We start from the raw sequence: 25266 nt of genomic DNA on the forward strand, positions 1-25266 counted from the left end.
AGACTGGAGATGAGTTAGCACCAGCTTAGGTCATTTCTCTTCCAAAGCACGTACAATCCAGGCGTTTTGGCTGTTAAACCGGGCGGTCTGTCCCTTTTTTTTAGAATCGGTTTAGAAGAAGTGGTTTGCCATATTTAATTTCATTTCATTCGCTACTGTACATCTGAACATGAACAACCATGCAGTTTGGAAATGACGACTTCGGAACTACGAAAATCGTCCCCCAAGTCTAATTTGCTCTCCTAAAGAAAATCAATAATGCAAATAGCAAAGATTTGGTTCTTCTTAGAGCCAATACAGATAAGGGAAGTGTGAGAGGAGGCTCTGCTTGTGCAAGTACTTGGTGAACACACCGTGGTATCAGACACAAGGGAATAGACCTAGGAAATCAAACTCTTTCCAAGACGCCACTCATCATGATCATAAACTAACTTTAAAAAGGATTTCCTAATAATTATAGCTGTTAGATTTGGGTTAAAGGGCATCAAACATCCAGATGTAACCCTATTAACATGTAACTGGTATTAGTTTATTATGGTCGTAGGTAAACTAGTTTCCTTTGAGTTATGTCTTTCAGTTTATTTGGTTTGCTTTAGTACTTAACCCACTTTGACAGCTTAGCTATGCAGAAACTGATTTCTTGCACACGTTTGCTTATTTCACCAACCTTTCCCTTTGTCAGGCACAAGCAAACATAGCTGCAAGGCAGACGCTCTCTTTATACACCTGTCTTGTTCCATTGCTCATAACGGTAACATAGCATGTCAGAAAGCTGCTCACAATATCACACACTTTATATAGGTATTTGTTATATATTTGACAATGGATATCCCAACCTATAACAACAAGGGTTCTCAAATCTAGTCCTCATGACCCCTCCACAGCTCTAGTTTTCAGGATATCCCTGCTTCAGCGGAGACTGAGCCAGCTGCGCTGAAGCACTGATATCCTTATAATCTGACCTGCTGTGGGTTTTTGAGGACTGCAGTTGAGAACCTTATCATTTTATAATAGCAAGTGACACCGTTCAGACGATCTATTTTTAACATTTAAATAGCCCCCAAATATATTTTTTTTTACATAAGAATGGATAATTGTATTCCACATTGTTCTGTAGGAATCATTTTTCGAAGGCCTTGTACTTTATTATTTTCTTTTAATAATGTTCTTCAAGCATCTCAAGGTGCTGGCTCGCAAGGCGCACTTACTGTATAATGTTCTGCGAAAGTGACACTATTTTGTATTATCAGACACTTGGGGAACCTAGAGATGCAGTAGCCGTTATTCGAAGAAATCACGGCGCCGTTTTCGTGTGCGCTGCCTTACTCCACGTGGCATTAACGCGGCCAATCGCCCCAGGCACACGTATTTATCGGGGTTGCTTTGTTTGAATTTCATGGGTTGTGTGCAGTTAAATGCAATGAAATGAATGAATTGTAATGTGTACAGTACTGTGCTACTGTGTCAATTTCAGGTGTTTAAAAGCAGAACACTAAAATGCCATTTTCTGCACTCGCCTGCACTCGCGTCTAAAGGCGGTGCCGTTGGAGGAAATCGCGCACCATGACATGGGTATTCCGAGGTATACACCGCGTGATTTGTTTCATTAACAGCCGTTGCATCTGTAAAAAGAAAAGGAACACTTCCTATTTTTTCATTATGTTGGTCAAAATGTTATCAAACCATATTCGCCTTACTTGGGAAGATGTCATCTCTATGCAAATAATAGATAGTAAGGGGTATAACCCCTTCAGCCTACATCTGTGTTGCCCCCATGGCGGACGTCTGAAATGGTTCCCCAAGAACTACTCCCCTCTGCACAGATCCAGTGTGCTTAAGGGTAATATTTGGGATTTCTTGCTGCAAATTGTTTCATCAATCGCCCCCTGCAGTGTTTATGACCCTGGAAAATGGAATTTCAAAGCTCAGCTGAATTCATTCAGAAAACCTTCAGCCTGTATCTGCGTTGCCCAAAATACGGACAGCCTAAGGGCAGCCAAAGGGTGTCAGCCATGTGCTGCCCGGGCACTGGGTTGGGTAAAGTCTTGTAACAACACATTGTAGGTCTCTCCAACCTCGTCTAGTCCAATGTTAATCTTTTCTGTAGCTGTTATATAGGTCCATGATCATACATTATCACTAAATGTCTGTAAACTGAAGGTATTGCCACTGTTCATTTAATGCAACCATGTACTATCATAACTCTGTGCCCAGAACATACTAGAAAACATAGAGGTAACTCTCACTGTATTACTCTGAGAACACTGAGCATAATGACAGAACTCAGGAAGGAAAATGAAAGCAAACCCTGTTTAATTAGCGCAGATACAAGCAATCCTCGTTAAACAAGATAATTATCCAAGGTAAAATAAACAGGACATGAAAACAGCGATATGGAAACAGGGACAGGACTTGGACAAGGGCATGGGTAAGTTACAGGGACGTGGGGCTGGCAAAAACAAAAAACCAAGTTGAAAGCCGGGAAGGAGCAACTTCCTGGAGTTTAAGTAGGAGACAGAGGAGGAAGTGGGTGAGTCCTACACTGCAATGCCTCTGGGACTTGTAGTTCCTTTTGGGCTCTGCACAGTGGACAACTGCAGCACTGCAGCCAGAATAACTCCACGAGGGCAGGTTTTGTTAGCACTTCCAACCCTGGCTAATCGCCGGCGCACAGGTCTGTCAATCACTTCCTGGTAAAACATTTTATAAATAAATAATCTCTCCAGCATTTTGGTCTTACTTTGTAACAAACCTAAAAATGTAACTAGACCCCACGGTTCCTGGAGCCACGGCAAGAAAAGTAAAGTGACACGACAGCTGTGAGTTCCTGGGCACTGAGATCACTGAGGCTGTCTACATCTGCATGTTGCAGTCTGTGTTACCAATTTGTTGTTGTTCAGAATGGGTTTTAAAATACAAACAAGAATTTACATGCTATGCATCTTGAAATAAATGACTTGCTTTTCCACTGTGCTGTCTCTTGATGCCCATCTACACTTCATCCTAATTGTCCAGTACACATTGTTTCTGACAAACATCATGGTATGTTGCAAGATTTATATGTTATCAATGTATGTGTGCTTGCAGTATTTCAGAATGATACGGTTTTGCACTTTTAATGGAAAAAAGTTTGGGTTTGTATGGACATCGCAAATGTCTTGTTTAATATTTAATCTGTTTTACTCTCCAATCAAGTTAACTATTCTACCTTGGTTTTAGTTTTGCATAGCATTAGCCGTGCACATGCTGTGCTGCTTGTCATCATACTTCTTTTCTTTTTAATCACATCTACTTGTTTCTATTTTTATACAGAAAGAATATTGCATTTTCTTCCACTACTCATTGATTGTCATATGCTTATTGCTATTAATATGAAATACTTTTCAACAAGGACCTTGTTCCTCACTGCCCCTTAACATGCAAAGCACCTTTTATAGTTTAGAATAATCCTACCTGGCACCCACCTACCACATTAGTAACCATTACAATACCAGAGGTTGTTATTCTTTCAACCATCCTCTTTGCCTCTTGCTGGAACTAATGATGGATCCTTATCTTTTTCCAATGGCAGTGGGCATCTATTCAAGTGCAGCAAACCATCTTCCTATCCCAAGACTTTACTTTCCCTTATGGAGATAACAGGATAACATATACACTGAAACTCATGTATGTCCAGCAGTCCTTCCATCTTATCTGCTCAAACAAATGCAAGTTCATCATCTCTTGCCTAACTACTAGAGACGGGTAAATCCGCCCAAATCTGTTTCCCGGATTTTCACTTATGTAACCCCGAAAATCCGTTTCAAAGTGTAAAATCCACAAACGAATTTGAGTGGTTTCAATCCAAGCAGATTCATCAAAAAACGCCATTGGATACAGCCCGTGGACAGATTTGAAGAATCCAATCTACGGATTCAGCAATCAATTGGTGATCCACGGATTGGATTCTACAAATCCATAAAGGGAGTGCATTGGTAATGATAAAAGAAAATCATAATTGGAGTTTCCCATTTCCATTATATTTATTGAAAAAATGGATCCACAGTATGGAGTAAGGACACAGGATGCTCACCTTCACCTAATGACGGGAACTCTCCTCCTCAGCCTCCTAAACCCTGGAGACTCCAGCCAGAGAGGAAAAAGTCTTGCCCTAAAGCCAACAAAAAAGTCTGATCAATGTACCTGAACTTCCCCTGTCTATCATCACGTAAAGTGTGTGTTTCCAGCAGATGTGAGACTGTAGAGAAGAAAAAGTGTGTCTCTATATAGGATGTGTGTCCTTTTGGGGGACAGGGGAAAAACCTGTTCCCTGGGTGTTTCATCTGTTGTATATGCTTTGCTCCCGTTTTCATACATACAAAGTGGACCCCGTGATCGGCCATCACTGAACATCTACAAGCTCTGGGCACATGTTCTCTGCCAGGTCGCATTGCACAGACTTTCACACCCAATATGTTTACTTACACCCTCTCTCCCTCACATTTAATTTGTGTAGCTACTTGGTTGACCTGGTGGCATATACCTTAAGGTTTAAATCCCCATTAGAGGAGGTCCTTGTCCCCAGCTCATTAGAAAGGTTGTTCATGTATTGGCGATCTTCTGCTTAGATGTTAATCCAGGGTTGCTCAACTCCAGTCCTCAAGACCCCCCAACATGACTTTTTGGTTTTTAAGATATCCCAGTTTCAGCACAGGCTGCTCAATCAGAGGCTCAGTCAAAGACTGATCCACGTGTGCTGACGCAGGGATATCCTGAAATCCTGACTTGTTGGGGGGGGGGGGGGGTCTTGAGGACTGTTGTGAAAACCCACTGTGTTAATCATTTCATATCAATTACAGCTCCATCATTTACCTTACTTTTAATTTTAACGCCTTTCTCAAAGCTCCCTTCAATTCCATTGAATTATTACCTCCAGACTAGACTTCTGTTTTAATTAAAATATAGCTTTTTAGATACTTTTATTTCAGAAAATCCACTAATACGGCTATCTTACAGTACTTCTCTGCCCACTTTTTCATATTACTTTGCCAATGAATTATGCATGCAAATAATTGATATTGAAGACTGCTGCTATATTTCTTCATAATGTGGATCCTCTTCTTGTGTTATTTCCTTACTCATACAGTAAATATATTTTACTTAATAGGAGAAGTTTCAACGGTATTCATTTATCCCATTGTGTTATTACACATAGTATATCATCCTCTTTTTCATTACTTATTATTCATAGGGTTACAGATGTAGCCAAACTTACTGTTCGTGCTCATATGGGAGCCGCTGATGGCGGCATCCCTCAAGAGTGGGAAATCTCTCCATGGGAGGGTCCGATTCAGAAGCAGCGATTCGCCACACGCAGCCGCAGCTGTTACTGTCCCTGGAGCCCCGCCATTTTGGTTTTCTTCACACACTTCCGGAGACGGCGAGTCTGGCTTGATCTGTATGTCTGTCAGTTTGTTCTACAATTACGTTTACTTATACATTGATACAAGTTTTGGGGTTCCCTCTACTAGGATATGTCACTATATATTAAGCGACTCCAGCTCTGAATTCTAATTTATACATCAGAAATAGCAGTTGGCAGTTGTCACCTTTTTATCCGTTTTTTGCACTGTTTACTACAGTATGTCTTTGACTTAACTCATATGATTTATTTTCTATAACTCACGTGAGTGTGTTGTAATTTCCCAAAAACATTTAACCCCTCTGGGTTTTCTAGCATCTATGCATGAATGCCTTTTAAATACATTATAGGGCTTCTCTGGGCCAGCGGTGAGCAAACTCCCTGTGCCTGCGCCCCCGCCACCTGCTCCCTCCTCGGTCGCACCCCCTCTTACATCTAATGATGCGTCAAATGACACTGCGGGGTCACGTGACCAGCGGCGTCATTTGACGTCACATCTCCGTGGCATCGGACGTCATTTGACGCTGCGTTGTCATAGAGACGCGTGACCAGAGCCTGTAAGTAAGTTTACAGAAGCCTCGTGCTCTCAGCAAGCGGCCTTTGTAAACGCCGCGCCCTCCTCCCAGAAAATTCTCGGGCACCCCCTGGTGGGAGCCCCCCAGTTTGTGCACCGCTGCTCTAGGCCATAACTACTGTACTTAGCTGTTAAAACATTACTCCCTTTATTTTTTATGACTTCCCTACCTAAGCCATTTCTTTGCGTTTTATGAAATGAATGATTTGAACCAACAACAATTAATCCCTTTTTGTTCATTTGCTTCCAATAAAGCATTACATTTTATTTCTAACAATCATTTCTTCTCCTGATTATTTCTGTTGCTTATTTTGTAAATTGCCAATATTCTTGTCCTTTAAATTTCCCTGGACACCCGCACATTAAATCAGTTATGATGGGTCAAAAAGTGACAAAAACCTTCCACTGTGCAGCATCCAACAAATACAAATATAATTTGTGAACACATTCACGTCTCAGACGGGTCTGCAACCTGCCTTTCCCCATTATGTCTTAGCGTACAGTGCTTCCACTGCACCTAGGTATTCTGGGAAATGACATGCAAATGAGCACTCTGTGTCACCTACACATGTAGACAACATTATAACCCCATTAACGTGGACTAATGCAATACATAACGCTGTAAATATCACATGCGTTAAGAAGATAATGCACGATACCAATGCACGATTAAATGGCGCTCATGGTAAAACATTGCAGTAATCACGTAGAAGCATTACAGCTTTAATAGGAGTAATAACAGCCAAGTCTATGTATTGAACGGTTAGATATTTATAGGTTGTAACAGAATTTCCGTCCTGGCTTCGCTGTTATCCACTTTTTGTTTATACAGTACCACTGTCCATTTCACATAGCTGCCTTTTGGGGCGTCGTCCATAAGACTGTGATGAGGGGCCATATTATTAGCTTAGCATATATATTTTTTTAAATGTGAAAAGGAAAAAGAAATCAGGTCTCTTCAAGTAAATCTCAAGACTTGAATTATTAATAGAGTTTTTTTTTTTTTTTGCGGATCGTCCAGTTCCTTTGTTCTGCGGATCCGTCTAAAAAAAAATGGTGATTCGCCTTTTTTTCAATTTTTCAATCCTTTGACGGATTTTAGGAATCCAATCCGCGGATTGAAACAGTAACAATCTGTCGGCGACTTTTACACCACGGAACAGACGTTACATGGAAAACTTGGGAAATTTCTGGAAACGGATATTGTCCATCTCTAATTATTAAATAAACATTCCCCCAACCTATCTATAACTAATCTAATTGCCAGGTGAGGTCTAAACTTAATTCCCATTTTATGGATAAAATTGAAAAACCTTTACGCTGGACTACTGTAAGCAACATTTGTACATGAAAGGTAATTAAGCAGACCACCTTTTGGGCAACAAAGTAAGACTTACATTAACTGATAACAGAAATACAGTACCTCCATATAAAATAATACACAAACATTATTTATAAACCTAACTTAATACACAAATGTTTTGCCAACTATTTCTCTATATAATTATGTTACAAACAAAAATAAGGGGGATGAACAGTGCCAAATTCCACATATTGATCAATTCTAAAATAAAATCTCTAAAAATTAAATAAAAATTAATTTTATTGTATTAAAATAAAATACAAAATTGTATCCCTCTGCTAATGCTAATGCTACAGATGCAGCAGCCGTTATGTGAACATTTCACAGAGCCATTTTTGTGAACTCTGCTGTATTCCACGCGGAATTCACTCTTTATTCTTCCTTGAACACTGCCGTGAATGCCTGGATTCTTATTTTTTTGGGTGCAATTCTTTGCGTATCCGCCAGGTGGCAGAAATGAATTGTAATGTGTATAGTACTGTAGTACTGTACAGTACTGTACTGTATGTACATACTGTGCTACTGTGTCAATTTGCAGGTGTTTTAAAACCAGATTAAAACCAAGTCTACCACAGTGGTCCATTGTGAATCAACCTTTGTCCTTGAAGATGCCTTGGTAACGCACATCATATGAGCGAAAGCAAAGATGGGAGATCCCTGGAACGAATATCCAGCAATCTCCCCCGGCTGTGCACAAGCCAAGATGAGAATGATTCTTGTTCCTGCCTTGTTCCAGTCTGGTTCCTCTGTCCATCCTGAGTCTTCCCCATGCCTGGCCTGCACTTTCCCTGGAACTGACCTTTCTTCCCCTGCATCCCAGGCTTCGTATCCCAGGCCAAGGTCGGTGTTCCTATTCCCTATCTTTGCCCTGCAGGTCTGTATCCTGTTCTGCAGTCAGCGGTGCTACAGAAAAGTTCCACAGAAGAGGGAGGAGTTAAAGAGATTATAGTTGGAACAAGAGTTTTTAGGAGATGGGAGGGAATGGGGTCAATAAAGCAGGTGGTAGATAGAGAAGAGAGATCAGCAATGATACAACCTCTTCTATGACAGCGTAAAAAGAGTCGAGGAAGGCAAGGGGAGAGTTAGGAAGAAGTGTGGTATCGGAGGAGGATACAGAGGGGATGTCCTGGCGTATGGATTCCACCTTTCCCTTGAAATAGTAAGCAAAGTCCTGAGGTGAGATGGAGGAAGAAAAAAAGGCAGCAGAGGGTGATCTGAGTAGGGAGTCAAAGACATAGAAGAGTCAGCATGGGTTAGACTTGTGTGAGTTGATCAGTGATTAAAAGTAGGTTTGTTTAGTCTGAGAGAGGGCAGAGTTGAAACAGGATAGCATACATTTGTAGTGAAGGAAGTTTGCAAGAGTGTTAGATCTCCTCCAAGGGCGTTCAGAGGAACAAATACAGGAACGCAGAATGCGTCTGTGTAAATTTAGCCAGGGTCTGGGATTAAAAGGGAGAGAACAGCAGAGAGAAAGCGGGGCATGTAGATCAAGAGAGGAGTATAAGGCAAAGTTGTAGTTCCTGACCAGAATGTCAGGGTCTGGAGAAGAGCTGAGAGGAGAGGGAGGAGCGTAAAGTGGAATAAAAAGCTTGTAGGTTAATAGAGCACAAGTCTCTGCAGAAACGAGAGGTAGATAGAGGTGGAGAAAGGGAGGTGGGAGAGAAAATTAGAATGGGTGATGGTCAGAGAGAGGAAGGGGGGAAATGGAGAAATCAGAGAGAGAAAAGTTTTTAGTGAAAACAAGGTCTAGGTAGTAGCCATCCTTGTGGGTGCTAGCTGCAGTCCATTGTTGAAGGCCAAAAGAAGAGGTTAGAGAGAGAAAGTGGGAAGCCGGATGGAGAGAGGGGTCATCAATATGGCAGTTGAAGTCCCCAACGAGAAGAACAGGGGAGTCTGAGGAGAGAAAGAAAGAGAGCCAGGATTCAAAATGAAAGAGAAAGACAGAAGGGGGATGAGTAGAGGTAGGTGGGCGATAGATGAGCACCACATGGACAGGGAGAGGAGAGAAAATCTGGACAGTGTGAGCCTCAAAGGAGGAAAAAGCAAGAGAGGGAGGAATAGGAAGGGTTCGGTAACGGCAGACAGAGGAGAGCATGAGCCCCACGCCTCCACCCCTGCCATCAGGACGCAGAGTGTGGGAGAAAGAAAGGACACCATAAGAGAGGGCAGTTTCCAGAGCAGAGTCTGACTGAGTGATCCAAGTCTCTGTTATAGCAAAGAGGAGCAGAGAGAGAGAGAAAGAAGTCATGCACAGAGAGGATATTGTTGGAAAGGGATCGTGCATCTATAGGGCACAAGAGAAAGGGAGAGAGGAAGGAGGGTGACAGGGGATGGGTATGAAGTTAGAGAGGTTGACAGCAGAAGGAGTGGAAGTTGCATGTGGGAGGTGAGGACAAGAACATGTAGAAATAAAACAGGGACCAGGATTAGGAGACATAACCCCAGAAGCAAAGAGGAGAAGCATGGAAAGAAAGAGAATGTGTGAAGATGATTTGTAAGGGTGTGATTTAGTGCAGGATATAGCTGTGTAGTGTCAGAGGGCGAGGGAAAAAAAGTATTTCTTGTGAACTGAGAAGTGGCGAAGGAAGGAGAGATGGAGATATATGAATAGAGTTAAAGACATAATGAGGCTGGTAGAAGGAAACACGTATTTTGAAAAGAAGCGAGGTCAGAGCAAATAAAAATAGGAGCTGTGGCATGGCAGCAATAGTTATGTCTATTTATCTATTATGTATGATGTTATGGAGCAGAAACCCCCGACCCCGAAGTCGAGGAATTGGTAAGTCATGACTATTATGTCATATACATGTTGCTTCTCTGCAGTCAGTGCATCAAGGATTGTTCTTCAGTTTTGTGCACTAAATGCATTCTCATGCGATTTGGGAAGTGTCAAAGGATGGGTTAGGGAAAACTTACAGAATCCACAGTTTACGAGATTTCAAACTATGAAAGTCCATGCATCACTTTTGTATCTTGCATTTGTGTCCAAATAATCTTCCAGGTTAAAAGCAACATTATTACACCCCCCCCTTCTTTTCCTCTCTTATTTTTTATATTTAAAGCATGTGACAATGTATAATTCTACATTCTTATGTAAGCTGGCAATCGTTTGGTGTTCCTGTTATAAATCTGTAAAAAAAACCTGATTGTGTGCCTAACTAAATGGCTGCCTTCTAACTTTGTGCTGCACAAAGTAAATAGTAAATGCTGCAGCGGCAATGTAAAATTATATTACGAAGTGTAACAACACATTATTTTACATCTTTCAAATCAATAGACAGTTTGCTGTTTGGAAAACAGCAACAGATCTGTTTGTGATGCTTTGTTAAAAAATATGACAGAGCTGAAAAAAGGTCTGTGTCAGAGCCTGTTTCACAAGAGGAAGTGGATATGACAGTCTAAATGGTTTCTCGTGCAAGCAAAGGATGATCAGTACATTCAAGAAATAATTAAAAATGGCATTAGGAGTTTAAAAAAAATGCAGACTGTTATTTAATACTACAGATTTATTAAACAAAAACATATAGGATTTTTCACGTTTTGCTGCTTTAAGGCGGACTTAAACTTTTCAAGCTAACAATTTGCATTACACTTAGGAAACACGTTCTACCATTTGATACAAAGGTAAACAGAAAATTAACCAATGTGTCAAAACAGTTCTGCTCACACTTTCTTTATGTTAATACATTTCCATCTACTTGTTAACGTTTGTCAGCTAAGTCAGTCCTGGTGCAAAATAAATCGCAAATGTCATTTTTTTTTAAGTCTTGTGCTACATTTAGTATTTACATGAATGTTTGCCCATACATAGCTGGGAGACTTACTAATTAGTGTTACTCGATAAGACATCTTCTGGCACTAAAAGTACAGTCCCCGTACAGACCTTTTTCTGAAGCACAAAAGGTACCCAGTCTCACCAAGTAATTCAGTGATTCTCTACAAATACTTGCCTTATGGTTTTAACACTTTTCCTCTATAGAACTTAAAGACCCTTATTTCTCTGCTAATAACCGTGGTAGATTTGCATTTAGGTGGGAAAATCATGAATCTGCTTAGAAGTTTTACCTCGACCAATGTCAATTCCTGAAAACTTTTGCGTCTGTCTCATGGCCATCTATTCCAAAGGGAAAAGGAAGCAAAAGCAGCTCTGCATTAGAAAGGCATACAGTACATTATGATATGGGAAGGTAGGTAAAGGGTAAAGCTGGGGCAAAATACAAACTGTATGTAGCTAGGGATGCGCAAATCCGTCTGTGGCAGGACGGCCTGTAGGCAAGGTCAGAAAATAGTCCACACGTGTAGTTTCAGGTTAAAGCAAATATTAAGTGGTTTTATTTCTTCACCACAGAACTAAACATTTGGGCACACCGTTCCTTTAAGGCAACACAAAACATAGGAAAATAACATCTACTCCACATTGAGAGAACTTACTCACAATCCAAGCCCTATCTATCGGGCTGGCTGGCTATCTCCAGTTCCCAACCTTTTAACATACATCACAACAGTCAGGAAACACTATTAAAGTTCTTACTGTCCTTTAGAAGAGGGTTGGGAATCCATCTGGCTAGTAGCTTGCATAGGACAGCTCTGTAGTATGAGACAGCCACCTGCTACAAGCATTGGCTTCCTTATATATCATGCTGATTGTCAGGTGTGTCTGCTTCCTTCCTGATTGCCCAGCCTTTCTTACCAGGTTAACCTTCTGGGTGCTGGATGAAGGATTCAGATATATGTTTCCCAGGCTTAACTATCAGTACCTGACTTCACCCTGTCACACCGTCCAAATCTGTTTCCCGGATTTTCTCGCATATTCTCCCCCAAAATCTATTCTGCGGTGTAAAATCCGCAAACAGATTTGGGAAAGGAAAATGTGCCCATCTCTGTATGTTCCCAGTTTCATTGTCATTTTTTGTAAGATATTGCAGTAAGCTGTGCCAGCTCTGAGACATTCTGGGCTGTGCTGGGATACATTGTGTTATTGCTAGATGCAATGATACTGGTTACATTGATGCTGAGAGATACATGTTTAAAGTGTATCTTTTGGCATCAGTTCTATTGCAAAATTGAGTATGATACATACCACCTATTGCATTAATAAAATCTTCAACACAGATATAATGAATTTCAAGCAACTCTGTATTCTGTATCTTTGAAAAAAAGGTTCTAAACCTAATCCTATCTGCAAAGGAAGTTATAATTCTTTGGTAAAATGGGTGTAATATATTTTGTTTGATTCTCATGTGAATTATGAAGTTTGATTAGTTTCTGCTACAATTGATGATACTCCCACAAGAATAAACAGTAACTAGAAACCAATGGAGCAGTCACCTCCATCTACAGTATAATATTACTTCATTTGTCCTGTATATCACTTGAAGTACTAAAGGAAGGCGCCATGACTTATTGTGTTCAAGTCAAACTTCAATCTGACTCTCACCACTTATGTCAAACTCTAGTTTTATAGTGAAATATATGTGTGCCCAGTGGAACCATTATTTCAAGTGTGCTGTAGAAACTTCAATCTAGAAATCCTCACTAGTCACATTCATCCACACATCCCTTCTTGTCCAATATATAAATATACTTGGAGAGGACACAAGGAGTGTATATGGTCCCTCAGGTAATTATTCACTTTGTTAAATGAGACTTACCACCATTCTCTGTTATTTGATGAGGTCAAAATATACAACTACCCTTAAACTACTTCCACTGAGAAGCATCCTTTGTTGTTTTGGAAAGATATGTGAACATTAAACACGTTTGCTAAAATAATACATCACATTTAATCACTCTTCTTTGAGATAACAATTGCTTAAAGATATTCTAAGATCTGATTTTCTCCCATAATTAAATAACAAAGACACCTACAAATGGAGGGCACATTTGTGCCACTGCCACCCATGGTTACGAGACCAAAGTGGTCACGGCTATGGGGAGTACCATTCAGAAGTATGGATCCCAGGTAGCTTGATCATGGCAGACACTGTCACCAGAGCCGTGAACTTTTGCTTCTTCGGCCACAAAGCCGGGGACAGTAACTCGTGCTATGTCAAGCTAATAAATCTTAGTACCTGTCGTACACAAGTGGATTTCTTTTTTTTTTGTGGAAAAGTATAATATTTTGTATCTATACCCTGAACCCAGGCACCACTCCCTCCCCTTTTTCCCGAGATAAAAGCTGTTTTTCTGCCAAGCAAGAATACTTGCATGATGGACACTATATGTCCTCCGGAAAAAGCCTCGGTCCAGCAGCCAAATGAAAACAGATGTTATTGTGGCTTTCTGTTAGTGAATCCACTACCAGATTTGTTGGTTTTTGTGTTACCTACTGACACAAAAATGCAAATATCTTGTGGGCCCTCAATGTGGACTTCTGCTTAATGTTACTATATAACATGCTATATTTTTTGTAACTGTGATTCAATACCTAATCATTGAAGAGATTTGCTAAATTATTTTGAGCTTTTTCTCAACTTTATTTCTTTAACATTTTTTGGGGTAAAGAAAAAAATAAGATGGGGACACCTATAGACACGCATACATAGCTTAATCTTATTACAAAAAGTAAAGATGGAGGTCTAGGTACAATTCGCAGGCATATTTATTTGGACAAAATACAGTATGTTGAAAAGTAGTTTCCTCTTATGGCTTCATACCCTTCTTAAATTCTAACAAATGCTGTAGCATGGTAATATTAACGGTGGTACCAAGATCGAAGGCCTAGCAGACGATTATAGCACCATGTATAGATGGATCTCCACCCTATGGAGGCACTTGTGTGTTAACGCGCCAGTGATTGTGAATGGGAGCCTCGGGGGTCCCCTGTCACCAACCAAGGGTCCCAAAATATCTCTAACTTAGCTAAATTGTCATTGAGAAGGGGCAGTTGATTATTTTTTTTCATGTATTGTAAACAATCCCAAAAAACAATAGGTGAGAACATAAAAAGACCTATATGAGACGTCCTATAAAAATGCATGTTCAGGGTTCAGGATACTATGCCAGAATAACACGGTTTTGTATCAGGAAGTGACAGTCATATGTCCTATTTACATCATTTTATTGAATGTTAAAAATAGCTCCCGAGTGCTGCATTAAAATCTAAACTTACATATTAACGTCTAAAAGGTCACACATTTAACATACTTATGTGCATGAGGCAGAAGGATTTCCTAATCGGAGCGATAACAAGACCTGCCTCACATTGTACTGTATTATAACTGATGAGGATATAATGACAGGGAAAAATGCTATGCATTCCATTAATGTTACTTTTATATTTTTATTATTACAGCATGTACTGTATTAGACTTTTGTATGGATCATTATTTTCATATTCTTAAGATAATTGTATTACCTATGAACACTGCTGCATAAACGCGTACATACTCATCAGTGTTATATGTTGAGTTGTTTTAATGCATTTACTTTTATTGTTCTAATTTAATTTGCTGTTGGGTGTTTGGTAGCATAAAAGTGTTTATCTATAATGATCAGCATCGGGTGGCTGAAAACCATGGAATAGAATTGAAAGCATTTAAATGGATGATAATAACATACATTTTGACTACTCAGATACATGTAAAGTTTATGATGCATAGCAGGAACAGATATCATATATCTCCCATGGGACTGAGTCAATTGTCAACCAGTAAAATAAAGAGTGTTAAATGGCAGAAAAGCTGAAAATAGTATGTAGATACAAAATAGGAATTGGATAGAGAGAACGTGGCCAACACTCAATCCCCACAATATATCACGTAATTAACAAATATCACGAAAAAAAAGAGAATAAGATGGGATACAGTAAGAGAAAATTGGGAAGAAATTAGTGTTTTCAGATAAAGATGTGTAGGTTAACAGTTTGAAGAGCCCATACTGCTATATACACAGCAAGGAGATAAACTGGACATGCAAAAATATCACGTATCATAAACATAAACAATATGCAAATTATAAAGGATATATGGTAGGCGCTACTAATCAGTATAAGCAGTTTAGCTTGTATTTGTAACGGGTGCTCGCCACAAACTGGACTGAACCGCGAGGTCGAGGTGGGGATATAAAAACACTGACCTGTAGCCGCGAAGTTGCGTCCGTAATGCAGATGCATAGTCGTGGGTAGCCGGGTCGGGGTTGGATAGGTGAGAGTAGTAGGGGTCATGTAGCCGAGGTCGAGGGTAGTACAAGTTCACGTAGTAGGTATCCAAGCCGAGGTCGAGGGTAGGAGACAATAGGGTAGTACTGTAGGTATATCCGTGGCAAGGCTTTAGGTGAAACTGCAAGGAGACAAAACACAGCAAGGCAGGATAAGGAATAACAGAGGGCTGGCGCCAGCACAACGTCACATGGAAAAAACTGTTATGCTCAGCCAAATTGCAGAGGCAAAGACTGAGCATATGCTGGTAGCAAAAGCTGAAAGTGAAACCTGAGTGCTGATTAGTTGGTGTCCATAGTGCACACAGCAGGAGCTAGTGAGGAAGCTTGCAGCAAGTCAGAATCAAACTCTGGAAAGGAGCTTACACCCGATCCTCAAAGTACCGCCCACCCCTTCAGGAGTGACCTCCGGATGCTGCAGGGATGGTTTTGAGGGGTGTCTCCGGTGGAATGCCTGAACCAGGTGACGGACGTGAAATTGATCCCTAGGTATCCAGGAACATTCCTCAGGGCGAAAGTCCTTCCAATAGACCAGGTACTGGATAGTGCCTCTGGATAGCCTGGAGTCCAAGATCGTCTAACCCTCGAACTCCTGTGGTCCCTCCACCAGGACATGTTCTGGAGGAGATACAGGAACAGGGGACCTGAGATCCTGTACAAAGGGTTTCAGTGGGAACATATGGAACAAAGACGGGATCTTCATGGAATCTGGGAGGCATAGCTGGTGTGCCACCAAATTGACCCCCTCAATGATAGGGAAAGATCCAATAAATCTGGGAGATAGATTCGCCGTAGGTGCTTTTAATCTGATGGTTTTGGTAGAAAGTCATACCTTGTCACCAGGATTATATACTGGTATCTCACAACAATGCTGGTCTGCTTGCCTTTTTTGCGTGGATACCACTTTCTGAAGGTTGTTCTTGATCCTGCACCATAACTCCTTTAGTCGCTGGATCCAGTTATCCATGGCTGGGACTCTGGATGCGGCGCTGATGAGGGAAGAGCAGAAGGATGAAACCCACAAATAGCGAAGAATGGTGATTTTTGCGATGAGTCTCTCTGTAAATTATTATGGGAGAATTCTGCCCAAGGCAAGAGGTTTGTCCAATAGTCTTGTGTGTCCGGGATGAAACAACGGATATATTGTTCTAAAGACTGATTAGTCCACTCTGTTTGTATATTAGACTGTGGTGATAAGAAGACAAAAAGTGTAATGACACTCCAAGTTGTTGACAGAAAGCCCTCCAGAATTTGGAGATGAATTGAGAACCACAATCCAAAATGATTACTTGAGTGGCCACATGAAGTCGGAATATTTCCCGAATGAATTTCCCACCCCTTTCTTGGTTAATGCGGTGATAGGCGCCTGGACAGATGAAAAGTTCTGTATAAATCGATGGCTGGATCCATGGCTAATCCAGTATCCGTGGTGATATATCCCAGAAAATAGATACTAGATTGATGTAATTGGCATTTCTCTAATTTAACGAACAGATGATTCTCCCGCAACTGTCTTGGAACTTTCATCACATGGCTTGGAAGTTCTTGTGGTGATTTAGAGAAGATCAGTATATCATCCATGTATACAATGACATATTTTCAAAGGAGATCCCTAAATATCTCGTAAACAAAGTTCTGAAATACTGCAATGTCATTGCAAAGTCTGAATGGCATAACAAGCGACTCGTAGTGTCTATTACGCGTGCTGAAAGCCGTTTTCCACTCATCATCCTGATGAATTCTCACAAAATTATAAGCCACCTCGTAAATCCAATTTTATGAAAATAGAGGCTCCTTGCAACCAGTCAAACTGTTTATAAATGAGTGGTAACAGATATTGATTCTTTACCGTAATTTTGTTGAGTCTTCGGTAGTCAATGCACGGCAGTGTTCCATCTTTCCTTTTAATGAAGAAAAACCCTGTGCAAGTGGGAGAAGAAGACTTCCGGATGAATCCCCTCTGAATGTTTTGCTGAATGTATTCCTTCATTGAGTGATTCTCCGGAGGTGACAGTGGATTTGAACCTCCTCTGGCAGGTACCAACCCAGGAAAAAGATCAATGAGACAGTCGAATGACCGATGTGGAGGCAGCTCCTCGGACTGAACTTTGTCGAATACGTTGCGAAAGAGGGAGTGCAGTAGATACTGGATAGGTCGGATTTGTCCTCAGACGGCACAGATGTAGCACAGTTCCAGCACAGTTCCTTAGGCATTGTGAATTCCAATGGACAAGCTGAGATTCCACCCGATCCAGGAGAGGGCTATGAAGTTGAAGCCATGGCAATCCCAGAATTACGGATATATTGGGACAGTGGATTACGTTAAGTCAAATCTTTTCCGAATGGTCCGCACTAGGGGTGTACCGAGTACCCAGAATTACCCTGTACCTGGCCTTACCCGGCACATTTCTAGCTTCCTGGACATTACCCGGACCCGGCAACTGAGAAGTGGGCCCGGTGGCGGGTAATGTCAGAGTATCTGAAAATCTAAATTCTTACGTCTCAGCCGGCGTGGGACAGCAGGATTCTATAGCGGAGGAGCGGAGGTGCAGTGGGCGGGAGCGGAGGAGGAGCGGAGGTGCGGCGGGTGGGAGCGGATGTGGGGTGGGCGGGAGCGGGGAAGGAGCGGAGGTGGGGCGGGCGGGAGCGGAGGTGCAGAGGTGATGCAGAAGAGGTGGAGGAGAAGTGGAAGTGGGGCGAGCGAAGGTGGGGCAGGCGGAATAGGAGCGGACGTGGGGCAGTTTGAAGAGGAGCAGAAGAGAGGTGGAGGAGAAGCGGTTAGGAGTGGAGGTGGGGCGGGCGGGCGGGCAGGAGCGGAGGAGCGGAAGTGCGGAAGTGTGGAGGTGGAGCGGCGGTGGGGCGGAGGTGGAGCAGCAGTAGGGCGGGTGGGCAGGAGTGGTGGTGGACTGGTGGTGCGGGCAGGGAGGTGCAGAGATGCAGCGGAGGTTGAGCGCTGCTGCTGGTGGGCAGGAGCGGATGTGCCGAGGTGGTGCGGAGGTGGAGATGTGGGGCGGGCGGGCAGGAGCGGAGGTGCGGAGATGCAGCGGAGGTTGAGCGCTGCTGCTGCTGCTGGGCAGGAGCGGATGCGCCGAGGTGGGGTGGGCGGGCAGGAGCGGAGGTGAAGCGGTGGAGCAGGCGCACAGGAGCGGAGGTGCGGAGGTGGAGCAGTGGTGTGGGCAAGCAGGAGCGGAGATGCGGAGGTGGGGCGGGCGGACAGGAGCGGAGGTGCCGAGGTTGAGTGGCGGTGGGGCGGAGGTGGAGCGGCGGTGGGGGCGGGGAGGTGTGAGATGCAGCGGAGGTGGAGCGGGCGCGCAGGAGCGGAGGTGGAGCAGTGGTGTGGGCAGGCAGTAGCAGAGGTGGGGAGGTGGAGCAGTGGTGTGGGCAAGCAGGAGCAGAGATGCGGAGGTGGGGCGGGCGGACAGGAGCGGAGGTGTAGAGGTTGAGTGGCGGTGGGGCGAAGGTGGAGCGGCGGTGGGGGCGGGGAGGTCTGAGATGCAGCGGAGGTGGAGCGGGCGAGCAGGAGCGGAGGTGGAGCAGTGGTGTGGGCAGGCAGGAGCAGAGGTGGGGAGGTGTGGCGGGTGGACAGGAGCTGAGGTGCGGAGGTTGAGTGGTGGTGGGGCGGAGGTGGAACTGCGGTGGGGGTGGGGAGGTGTGGAGATGCAGTGGAGGTTGAGCGCTTCTGCTTTTGGGCAGGAGCGGATGTGCCATGGTTGTGCAGAGGTGGACCGGTGGTGCAGCCAGGTAGCAGCGGAGTTGCGGAGAGGCAGCGGAGGTTGAGCGCTGCTGCAGGCGGGCAGGAGCAGATGTGCCATGGTGGGGTGGGCGGGCAAGAGCGGAGGTGGAGTGGTGGGGTGGGCAGGAGCGGAGGTGGAGCGGAGGTTGACCAGTGGAGCGGAGGTGGAGCGGTCGCGTGGGCAGGAGCGGAGGTGGGGCGGGAGGGCAGGAGCAGAGGTGCGGAGGTTCGGCGGGTGGAAGCGGAGGAAGAGCGGAGGCTCAATGTTGGGGTGGGTGTCCAATAGGAACGCTCCATCTCCTGCTCTGGTCACGTGGTTCTCCGGCAGCTCACACACACACACTGCTTACCTGCTGTGGTGCTGTGTAAGGGATTCCTGCTGTACCTTGCCGGCTGAAGACACCTCTGATGCTGCACCACCACAGGACCTCTGCTGCTTGTCCTAGATGTCACAAGGTAAGTGTCAAACTGGGTAGCCGGCTACCCGGCCGGGTAGAACCATTGATTTTTGGTCGGGTACCCGTTACCCATTTTTTTTTATTCGCTACCTGTTACAACAATAGTCCGCACCTGTCTCCAACTGTAGTGTAACTGTCTCCAAGGAAATGAATGCTGGTTGTAACGGTTTGCCATCTATTGCTTCCAAATCTACCAGAGATTTTTTCTGTACCAATGGAATGCCATGTTTCTCCGCAAAACTTTGGTCGATTAAATTATGTGGTGGTTTTTGAAGCTGATTTGGGGTGATGTGTGATCCCCTTATGGAATAAACTTTTATTGTACAAGTGAGCCTCCTCCTGCGTTTTTTGGCAGTGCACTGCCTTTTCTGCTTTACCTGCTCGATTAAATTAGCGTCTGACCCGGAGTCCAGAAATGCCTGTATCTTGACCGCGAAGGATTCCCCGGTCAATTTGATAGACAGCATCAACCTAGAAGGTAGACTAGAGGGAGAATATGTTGTGTTCTCAGTGTGATTCTCCCTTTTCTCACTGGGATTTGGCATTTCCAGACTTATTGGGACAAAGGAGAGCCTGATGTTCGGCGATACCGCAATATATACACAGAGCAGAGCTGTGTCTGCGCTGCTTCTTACTGGTCGATAGGCTATTACCCCCTAGTTGCATGGCCTCCTCTGGATCCTGGGAATAGTTGGAAATGGGAGCCAGTGAAAAAGTATGAAGAGATCGTGTATCCCCTTTGCACTGAATCTTCTTGGTTCTTCTCTCCTGCACAGGTCATGCGGATACATAGGGTGATGAGATCCTCTAAACTTGCAGGGCATTCCAGCATGACGAGTTCATCCTTGAGGTTCTCTGTAAGGCCTTGACAAAATACTGCTACTAGTGCTTCGTCGTCCCATCCGGGTCTGCGGCAAGGGTCCTGAATTCTACTGCATAGCGGGCCACAGTTCCACTTTCTTGAGAAATGTGTAAGAGAGAGGAAGAAGCTGCTACCTTATGTCCTGGAGTATAGAAGACCTTTCAGAACTCCCGTGTTAAGTGTGATATGTCACTTGTGAGGTTCGATCTTAGCTCACAGATAGGAGATACCCACGCCAAAGCGTCATCAGTTAACAGGGACATGATGTAGGTGACTTTTGAACGCTGAGACACAAAACGAGAAGGGGTAAGTTCAAATTGAATAAAACATTTGTTTAGAAACCCCTGACACATGAGGGGATCCCTGCCATAGCGATTCAGCGTAGGGAGTCATGGTTCAGTGGAGACTTGGACAGAACTCTGTGTCGGGACAGCCGTTGCTGGGGAAGCAGGATTGAATGCTGCACATTGAATGCTGGTCTGTGGTGGATTGCATCTGATCCATACGTTTGTCATTCTGAACTATGTACTGTTACAATTGCGTGAAGAAGGTGGTGTTCAGTGTCAAAACTCTATCCACCTAAGCGGGGTCCATGTTTGCGGGGTTGTGCATACTGTAATGGGGGTTCGCCGCAAACTGGACAGAACCGGGAGACCAAGGTGGGGATATAGAAACACCGACCTGGAGCCACGAAGTTGCGTCCGAAATACAGATGCGTAGTCGTGGGTGCCGGATCAGTTTTGGAGATGTGAGAGTAATAGGGGTCACATAGCAGAGGTCGAGAGTACTAGAAGTTCACATAGTAGGTATCCAAGCCAAGGTCGAGGGTAGGAGACAGGAGGGTAATACTGTAGGTAAATCCGTGGTAAAGTTCTAGGTGAAACTACAAGAAAACAAAAACACAGCAAGGCAGGATAAGGAATAACAGAGGGCTGGCGACCAGCACAACGTCACATGGAATACACTGGTATGCTCAGCCAAATTGCAGAGGAAAAGACTGAGCATATAAATCATTAATCAGCCAATCAGTGAACTGCTGGTAGCAGAGGCTGAAAGTGAAACCAGAGTGCTGATTAGTTGGTGTGCAGAGTGCACACAGCAGGAGCTGATGAGGAAGCCTGTAGCAAGTCAGAATCAAACTCTGGAGTGGAGTTTACGCCCGATTCTCACAGTTTTGTAGTAACCGAGTGAATGGGATAGAATGAGCAAAGCTGCATGAGTCCCTTATTAAATCTGACTATTACAGTACAAAAACATTTGGCATTACATCGTTTTTTTGTTCACTAAAGATATTAAGGGTCTGTATGCTGGTGGCTGTTATGATGTTCAGTGAACACCATTTATGTTTGGTCACATCTACGGGAGATTATGTCCATAGCACTCTGTATCTCTTAGAAAGGATTAAGGGCCTCATGCAGTAAGCCCCGATACAAAATTTTCGGCACGAATTGCGAAAATGTATTTTTTGGGCGATTTGCCCTCGCAGTATTCAGTAAGGGCCGAATCCTTCCGATCCCTGCTGAAGCACTGCGAAAGCAAAGCTGCCGATGAGCTGTGGCGATACAGCCTGGCTCCCGATAAGGCTCCCGATAAGCCTTTGGTGCCGATAGATGTTTGCAGCTGAGAGAGACAAGCCGCTCTCTCAGCGCAAACTTCGGCACCAAAAAAAGTATTTAAAAACAACTTTTATTTATACTCTACATGTGCAGGGGGTCTTCGGAGCTGAACCGCGTTGGTTTGAGGTCCGGGGACCCCCTGCCCCCCGAGATACAGGCCCCTTTATGAGGTGCCGGTATCCCTCGGCGTTTAAAGGTCCCGATCACGTGACCGCGGCCTGTAAACAAACCAGAGGGATACCGGCACCCCATAAAGGGGCCTGTATCTCGGGGGGCAGGGGGTCCCCGGACCTCAAACCAACGCTGTTCTGCTCCGGAGACCCTCTGCACATGTATAGTATAAATAAAACACACACACATCAATAAAGACTCGTTCCTTACCTTGGCGGCTATGTGCAACGGTAATGAAGCAGCATGAATGTCTTTTTAATTATACTGTACAGTGAGCAGGGGGTCCCCTGAGCTGAACCGCATTGCTTTGTGGACCAGGGACCCCCTGCTTCCCGAGTTACAGGCCCCGGTATGTGTCATCGGGTGGCAGTGTCGCCGCCATGTTTATAGCGTCCCCGCAATAAACATGGCGTCCACACTGTAACCGATGGCCCAAACCGGGGCCTGTAACTCGGGAGGCAGGGGGTCTCTGAGCCACAAATAAATGCGCTTCAGCTCAGGGGGCCTCCTGCTTCCGCACAATATTATTAAAATACATTAATGCTGCTTCATTACCATAGCGGATAGCCGCTAAGGCAATGAAGGGGTTAACGCATAGTAGCATGTTTATTGGGGACAAATGCCCCCAATAAACATAGCAGCAATACACAATATACAGTATAGTAATGGGCAGAATGACTATTATCCACAAATGGATAATAGTGCAGTTGTCCATTTACAATACTTACACAACAATAAAGACTTTAAATACATATAGCACTCACCCATGTCCCACTGCCACGATGAAGGCCATCCTCATCTTCATCCTGCCCATGCCCCATCCGCTTCTGCAAAACAAACACAAGAATTACAACATCCAAATTAATGTCCCCTAACCCCTTAATCACCATAGCGGTTATTAACCGCTACAGTTATTAAGGGGTTAAGCCACCATCACCCACATACCCTCCCCCACAAAGCCCCCCAACCACCCTCACCCAATACCCACAGGGGAGTCCTACCGAATACCCTTGGGCCTAATACCCCCTCCCCCAGCACATACAGTACAATAATGTGCCAAATAACTATTATCCACATAGGGATAATACATTATTTGGCCATTATTAAACACATTCAATAACGTTAAAATGTAAATAAAATTGTACTAACCTCATCAATAAGAAGTCTCCGTCGCCAGCATCATCCTTGGGGTCCGTTGCCAACATTAGAAATAGCCACAACATTTCAATATCATTAACATAACACTGAACCCCTTAATCACCTTATCGGGTACTAACCTGAAAGGTAATTAAGGGGTGAAGCCATCCTGCAATGCCTACAACAGTTATGCATAACATCTTCAGTGAAATAAAAACCAATTGCCTAACCAAATTCCATTTAATCATTCAATCTGTAGGCTCACATGCCTCATAAAACATTGCATTTACAGTGTATACATGTAGCATAACATGTAAACTGCATGTACACGCTGCAAATCAATGTTAACAATACAATAATGCCACTCAAATCGCCATACATCACAAGAAGTATATTATTTAATACAATAAACTCACCATCAATGAATTACCACACATCAATTATATCCCTAAACAATTAAAATACCATCCATACCAATTACACAATGAACTAAAGCTATCCTAACAGAGAACCACTTCAAAACATAGAAAAAAGTACACCAACAAATACAATATACTAAAGCAAGGCTTTCCATATCCTATTGTACGGCCTGGAAGCCCAAAACTTACATCTGTCTAAAAATAAAATACATTTAGCACACATCAATGCATAGCCACAATGATTAACAATACAGAATTAGAAGCTTTAACAACACTATCATTTCTTACCCTGTATATATATCTGTACACATACATACAGACATACATACAGTGGGAAGAAATGATATGCATTATAAAAAATGAAAACATGAAAAAGCAACACAAAAAACAGTTACATTAAGTACATTTCTTTATTTAACTTACCATTACTTGCCCCCACCGACTCCCGTTGATCAGCTTACTCACGAACCAATCCACGACACCATCCAGGACACCATCCAGGAACAAATCCACGACACCATCCAGGAACAAATCCACGACACCATCCAGGAACCAATCCAAGAACAAGTGCAGGAACCAATCCAGGAAGCAAGCCACGAAGAAATCCAAGAAACAATCCACGACACGATCCAGGAACAGGAACCCATAAAAGAAAAGAAAAAAACAAATTAAACATTAAAATAATAAAACATGACAATCAAAGGTTGTACTAGTTTTATTCTTAGTGAATCTGTATTACAATACCTTGTTCCGGGGTCTTCTTGACATCCGGTGCCACGCCCTGGTCTTCAATCTTCAGGAGGAGGTCCGTCCTCCTCGGCATCTGCCTTCAAAATGAGACGACATAGGCTTTTATAGGCCTATGACGTCACATTTGTCGTCATATGGTTCCCACGGCCCTGATTGGGCCGTGAAAACCATGTGTTTTGGCCGATGTAAAAAAATTGATGACGTCACTTAAAGGCAATGCCAGCACAGCCAATCAGAATGGCTTTGCTGCTATTGCCTTTAAGAAAACGTCATGAAATGACACATGGCCGGACTCACATGGTAAGCCAGCCAATCAGAGCGTGGGAACTCCATCCCTACTCTGATTGGTTCAAGTACCATGTGAGTCCGGCCATGTGTCATTTCATGACGTTTTCTTAAAGGCAATAGCAGCAAAGCCATTCTGATTGGCTGTGCTGGCATTGCCTTTAAGTGACGTCATCAATTTTTTTACATCGGCCAAAACACATGGTTTTCACGGCCCAATCAGGGCCGTGGGAACCATATGACGACAAATGTGACGTCATAGGCCTATAAAAGCCTATGTCGTCTCATTTTGAAGGCAGATGCCGAGGAGGACGGACCTCCTCCTGAAGATTGAAGACCA

At 43.6% G+C, this 25266-nt stretch overlaps 1 long non-coding RNA gene across 3 annotated transcripts in view; it reads right to left on the reverse strand.

Moving 5' to 3' along the window:
• LOC142467669 (uncharacterized) overlaps window positions 1-25266 on the reverse strand; it is a 52613-nt gene that overhangs the window by 19510 nt on the left and 7837 nt on the right. The gene's annotated exons all lie outside the window — the stretch shown is intronic.

This window comes from Ascaphus truei, chromosome 16, assembly GCF_040206685.1.
Source record: "Ascaphus truei isolate aAscTru1 chromosome 16, aAscTru1.hap1, whole genome shotgun sequence".
In the NCBI taxonomy this organism is placed as follows: domain Eukaryota; kingdom Metazoa; phylum Chordata; class Amphibia; order Anura; family Ascaphidae; genus Ascaphus; species Ascaphus truei.